Raw genomic sequence first — 7,447 nt, forward strand, 5'->3', positions numbered from 1 at the left:
ATCATTAAAAATACTCAAAACATTAAACTATTTTATCATCTTATATTTTTCCCCAAAATTAATGTTTATATATATATATATATATATATATATATATATATATATATATATAACTAAGATTTAAAAGGCTTAGGACTGATAACTCATTCCGGGTCCTTTTCCTTGTTTGGATGTGGGCTTATAGTACCGGTTATTTGTCCGAGTGTCGTTTAAATTTTACTTATATATAAAATTGTATATGTATATAAATATAATAGTTATTTCATCAGTTTAACTACCTTTGTAAAATGTTGAGCAAGGGATTACATGCAAACATGGTTAAATACACATTCAGAAAGTACATATAAATTATAATAGGTATAATTTATACACAGAACAATAATTCATGATTCAAGTATACTAGAATACACAGTCTTACAAGAAACAAGGGTTTTGATACAGAACAAATAAAGGGTTTACACTTATCAAATACATGTTAGAAATTCTAATTCAAGAACATACTGTCAATCATTTATTTCAGAATGATTGGGTTTTGCTTCAAGAACATACTGTCAATCATTTATTTCAGAATGATTGGGTTTTCATAACTAATATACATGTAACGTTTATATGCTTTTTATGAGACACTCTATTCAGGTTGTTTAATTCACTTTAGACAACATAGGAAAAGTCTTGACATTATAACCAGAATCTCCAGCCGGGGATCGAAACAAGTGTGCGTAGATCTATATCGGGATTGACAACCCTACACTCAGGCTGCTACCTACAGTCAGGCTTACAAGCCGATGAGTGGCAATTGTTATCACCAGTTTAAACGCCCACAAAGCGTTTGTTTCAGGCCATCAGTCATAGTATGGTTATAATAACTCATTAAAAAGATATTAACAATACGTTAGTGTATAAACAACTAAACGAAAGTACACCTTCAAAGTACCAGCTTACAGAATACAAAATACAATGGTTCAATACAGTTTTCAATAACAGCTAGTGGAGCCAGCCACACTCTCAGTTACAAGTTTTCATAAAGGAATACAAATACAAAACATTAATACACAGAGAACAGTTTTATGGGAATAAAACTACTTGTCATATACAACAGAAAATATAGGATTTTCTGGAACAAGTTACATATACAAGATACAGAGACATCCTTTAAACATAAACACTTATGCACTCACTCAACTTTATGTTGATACTCTCTTTTCAAATTACTTGTATTCTCAGGGAAATAATACACAGGTACTCCCCGAGCTTTTTGAGAAGATGGAGCTATGTTGAGTCATATCTTCTTTTGTATAATTATATTTTGGTTCAATATACAATGATTGAACACATGTAAATACTTATACCTTTTAAATACAATGGTTGTTTGTAATTTGATTACTATGATGCATGTCTTGTGATACTACAATTGAAGTCCTCCACCCTCGGACGTTTCCGCCGTCTGGTTTGGGTGTGTGACAGATTGGTATCAGAGCATTGTTTATAGTGAATTCAGTATATCAATCCATAAAAGATATACAAACTATAAATACATCGGGGCAAGGAGCTCTGACTACAAGTATACTTTTTAAAGATTTAAGTATTTCTATAACAAGTATACTAACACTCATACCTACAAGTACAGTATCACAGTCATAAGAACACACTCATACTTACAAGTACAATATCACAATCATAAGAACCTAAAAGTATTTGGATGTTGAATACTATAATCAAACCTGGGCAGTTATGTAATCATATCTGGAATTAATATAGCATGATCAACTATATTGATTTGAGATATGACAAACATGTGTTTGGGAGTGATAATGGTGTTGCGACATGTCTAAAACTTACCCTACATATTCAGAAGAACTATAGAACAAAATACAAAGATTAAAATACTACGGAGAGTATTTTACTAACATTACTTCTAATACAGAACCTATGGCTGAACACAATGTACCAGGAGACCCCTACAATCCACAAAATGCAGGATGGATCTCAGACTCATATGAAGAACCCTCTGTGGACAGCGAATCAAGTGGTACAGATACAGAGCCACATGTTTGCATCCCTGGGGAGTGTCCCCTGAGAGGAGGAACAGCTGATAGGGCTCTTCCAGTTATAGTAAACCGAATAGCTCGACAAGCTGATCAATCTAGGATGTCAATCAATCGAATCCTAGAAGTGAATACGGTTGCGCAGGCGAACACTGCAGATATCCTTCGTCTTGACGAAATGCAAGATTACACCCAGCACCATACTAAAGCCCTTCAAAGGAAACTTAATGCTGCTGAATCAGAAATAAGAGAATTGAGGGAGCATCAAGCTGCCCAAGAAAGGCGCTGGAAGATGCAGGATGAAGCAGGACCTAGCAATCGCCGTAGCAACCGTCGCAAGTAGTGTTCGCACTACTTCTACTTTCTACTTTCTATATCGAATGTATATACTACTTTTCACGATATGTACAAAACCGAGTATCAATAAAACAATAAGCACTTTAGTTCAACAAGAGTTAGTACAATTCTCATAAACATCCTATTCCAAAGTTTTGGATCACCGAAATGTTCCAGTGTTATTTTTCATGCTTTCAATATGACCGCGAAAATTTTATTTTCGGTAGGTCGGTTTGATTTCGATGCTTTCTCAATATTGGGGTATATTATAATGTTGCTTTAAGGTCGAGTTTTCTGGACCTTAAGTACTTAATATACCAATACAGTCGACATACCCTTCGAAAAATAATCATTCAATTTCATATTATCCTGTTGCAAGTTGTACTTGTAGTGGATTTCTATTTCCAATTCTTTGCAAGAGTCGTGTTGAGTTAAGTGTTTTGTTCAGAGATATCAAATTCATACTCATTCTTGATATCTTACCATCTTTTATCTTTTATCTATTATAGAAAAGATGCCTCGTCGTAGAAATCCAAGACGTAACAATGAAGCACCGACGCCACCACCACTTCCTCAGCTCGACCCCGCTATGTTTCAAGCGGCGGTCACGGCGGCTGTAGCGACTGCCATGTCTCAAATCAATGCTCCTGGTGCTAGCGGGTTGGAAGCTGATGCACGTCCTTCTAACCATGACGAGGGTCATGAGCACTCGCGAGAGTGCACTTATAAAGACTTCTCGAACGCCAAACCCAGGACCTTTAGAGGAACTGGAGGTGTGATGGTTTTAAGGCAATGGATTGAAAAGACAGAAGCAATCTTTGAAATTTGCTCCTGTTCAGAAAGTAGCAAAGTTAAATTTGCTGCTTGTACTTTCTCAGATAGGGCCCTAACATGGTGGAACGGCCATGTTAAGTCACTAACTTTGGTTGTGGCTAATTCGATGAACTGGGAGAACTTAAAAGCCAAGCTGATGCGAGAATACTGTCCGCGCGGTTAAATTCAAAAGCTTGAGCAGGAGTTATGGGGTCTTATCATGGCCGGTGCAGACATAACAACTTACACGAATCGGTTCTGTGACTTGGCGATTCTATGTCCTGAAATGGTTGCTCTGGAGAGCAAAAAGATCGAAAGGTATATTTGGGGACTGTCGCCCCAGATACAGGCAAGTGTCATTGCCTCTAGACCTGCTACTTTTGATAGTGCCAAGGAATTGGCACAGTCACTTATTGACCACGGAAATCGTCAAAATTTTGTGGTTACTGCGCCAGAACAACCTAAGGAGAACAACAACAACAGCAAGAAGAAGGTTGGGAACAAGAGGAAGGGCAAATCTCCTCTGGAACCTTCAAAGAAGCAACAAGTAGTGGCAGTCCATGCTACTACTGTACCTACTACCATACCTACTGTACCTGCTGCTGTCCCTAATAACCTTGTACCAACTAAGCCCTATGTTGGTACCCTCCCTAAATGCAACAAGTGCAATTTTCACCACAATGAAAATTGCCGAGAAATGCAGTGCCGTAACTGCAACAGGAAAGGGCATACTGCCCGATTCTGTAGAATACCACCCCAACCACTTACCCAAGTACCTGCCGCTGGAGTAGGACGAGCATTCTACCAATGCGATGATGTGGGGCATTTCATGAAAGATTGTCCAAAAGCTGGAAATATCGGTGGAGTTGGGAGAATTCTAGCCCTGGGTCATGAAGAAGCGGTGGCAGACCCTGTAATGGTCACGGGTACGTTCCTTCACAATAATACTTATGCATGCATTCTTTTTTATTGTGGTGCTGAGAGGAGCTTCGTGAGCCATAATTTTAAACACCTACTAAATCAAAACTCCCAACCACTAAACGAAACTTTTACAGTAGAAATGGCTAACGGGAAATCTGAATCCACCAATGATATATACATAGGATGTATCCTTACCTTGAATGACTTGTCTTTTCCAATAGACCTTATGTCGGTCTCTATCAAAAGTTTTGACATCATAATAGGTATGGATTGGTTGTGCCCCAACCATGCCGACATCCTATGTTACGAAAGAGCTATTCGTTTGAACTTACCAACTAACGAAACTCTTGTTATCTATGACGACAAACCTGGAACGAACCTTTAGATCATTTCTTGCATCAAAGCACATAAATATCTTCGCAAGGAGTACTGTGCTTTCTTAGCTCACGTTGTAGACAAAAAGCAAGAAGTGAAAGATATCGCGAGCATTCCAGAGGTCTGCAACTTTCCCGATATTTTTCCCGACGATCTTCTAGGAGTACCTCCCGAACGACAAGTCAAATTCTGAATCGACTTAATCCCTGGAGCTACCCCCGTAGCCAAATCCCCCTATCGTCTTCCACCTTCTGAAATGCAAGAAATGTCCAGCCAGCTTAACAAACTCCTTAACAACAGTTTCGTAAGGCCAAGCTTCTCACCTTGGGGAGCACCGGTTTTGTTCGTAAAGAAGAAGCATGGATCATTCCGCATGTGCATAGACTACCGCGAGCTGAATAAACTTACCATCAAGAACTGATACCCTCTGCCTCGCATTGACGATCTGTTCGACCAACTTCAAGGTGCGAACTATTTCTCGAAAATAAACTTAAGATCCGCGTATCACCAATTACGGATTTTGGAGGAAGACGTTCCCAAGACCGCGTTTAGAACTCGATATGGTCATTACGAGTTTATAGTGATGCCATTCGGATTGACGAATGAACCTGCTGTGTTCATGGACCTAATGAACAGAGTGTGTCGTCCATTCCTGGACAAATTCGTCATAGTCTTCATTGACGACATCCTTATCTATTCAAGAAGCACAGAAGAACATGGCCAACATCTTCGTCAAATATTACAAACCCTTAGGACCGAAAAACTTTATGCGAAGTTTTCAAAGTGCGAATTTTGGATTAGGAAGGTCGAATTCCTAGGTCACGTGGTCAGTTCAGAAGGAATACACGTGGACCCTTCCAAAATCAAAGAAATTGAAAATTGGCCAGCACCCACAACACCTACAGAAATCCGACAATTCTTAGGTCTTGCTGGCTACTATCGCAGATTCATCCAAAATTTCTCCCGAATAGCTAAGCCTCTTACCACCCTGACGCAAAAGGGTGTAACCTATAACTGGGGAGAGAAGCAAGAAACCGCATTCCAAATGCTCAAACAAGCCTTGTGCAGTGCACCGATCTTGTCCCTACCCAAAGGGACAGAGGACTTTGTAGTGTACTGTTATGCTTCAAATCAAGGGCTTGGGTGTGTACTTATGCAAAGAGGAAAGGTTATCTCCTACGCCTCCAGACAACTTAAGACGCATGAAGTCAACTATACAACACACAACCTTGAGCTAGGAGCGGTGGTGTTTGCTCTAAAGATCTGGAGACATTACCTATATGGCACGAAATGCACAATATTCACGGACCATAAAAGTCTCCAGCATATCTTCGATCAGAAAGATATGAACATGAGACAACCACGATGAGTGGAGCTACTGAACGACTACGAATGTGAAATTCTTTATCACCCCGGTAAAGCAAACGTAGTAGCTGATGCCCTTACCAAAAAAGAATACTCGGGACGCCGAGTAAAGTCGTTGACCATGACAATCCATTCGCATCTGTCCACACAAATCAAAGAAGCTTAACTTGACGCCTTGAAACCCGAAAACGTGGCAGGTGAAACCCTGAGAGGAATGGATAAAAACTTCGAAGTCAGGGATAATGGAATTTATTATTTCATGAACCGGATCTGGACACCAAAGTTCGGTGGTTACAGAGTCGTGGTTATGAATAAAGCACACAAAACCTAATACTCCATTCATCCATGTTCAGACAAGATGTATCTGGACCTTAAGAAACTATATTGGTGGCCTAACATGAAGGCTGAAATCACTACCTTTGTGGCCAAGTACCTTACTTGTGCCAAAGTCAAGGTAGAGTACCAAAAACCTTCAGGTTTATTACAACAACATGAAATCCCTGAATGGAACTGGGAGCGGATTACAATGGATTTCATAACTAAATTACCCAAGACTTCGGGTGGTTATGATACTATTTGGGTAATCGTCCACAAATTAACCAAATCTGCACACTTCTTGCAAATAAAAGAATCTGACAAGATGGAGAAATTAACCAGAACTTACCTCAGGGATATTGTTAGACTGCATGGTGTACCAATATCTATTATTTCGGACCGAGATAGTATATTCACCTCTCGTTTCTGGCAGTCTTTACAAAACTCCTTGGGAACCAGGCTGGACATGAGTACAGCCTACCATCCACAAACCGACGGACAAAGTGAGAGGACGATTCAAACACTAGAAGACATGTTGCGAGCTTGTGTGATAGAATTTGGAAAAACATGGGATATTCACTTACCCCTTGTTGAATTCTCTTATAACAACAGTTATCACACTAGCATAAAGGCTGCTCCATTCGAAACCCTCTATGGCCTCAAGTGCAGATCCCCTCTCTGCTGGGCTGAAGTGGGTGACACGCAGCTAGCTAGAGGTCAAACTCCTGACAGTGCTCTCACTGGTCTGGAAATAATTCGAGAAACCACCGAGAAAATCATACAAATTTGGGAGCGACTTAAAGCTTCCAGAGATAGACATAAAAGCTACGCTGACAAACGGAGAAAACCCTTGGAATTCCAGGTTGGTGACTGTGTCTTGTTAAAAGTCTCACCCTGGAAGGGCATGATACGTTTTGGAAAGCGTGACAAATTGAGTCCAAGGTACATAGGACCCTTCGAAATTCTTGGTAGAATTGGTCCTGTAGCTTACAAACTTCGACTACCCCAAGAACTAAATAACATTCATGCTACCTTCCACGTTTCGAACTTGAAAAAGTGTCTATCTGATGAGACTCTTGTGATCCCACTCGAGGATATCAAGTTAAATGAGAGCCTCAACTTTGTGGAAGAACCCGTAGAGGTTCTAGACAGGGAAGTTAAGAAAACCAAACAAAGCCGTATCCCGATAGTGAAGGTTCGCTGGAATGCAAAACGGGGACCTGAATTCACTTGGGAGCGGGAGGATCAAATGAAACAGAAATATCCACATCTTTTTC

This window comes from Lactuca virosa, chromosome 9, assembly GCF_052849685.1.
Source record: "Lactuca virosa cultivar CGN04683 chromosome 9, Lactuca_virosa_CGN04683_v6, whole genome shotgun sequence".
Classification (NCBI taxonomy): Eukaryota; Viridiplantae; Streptophyta; class Magnoliopsida; order Asterales; family Asteraceae; genus Lactuca; species Lactuca virosa.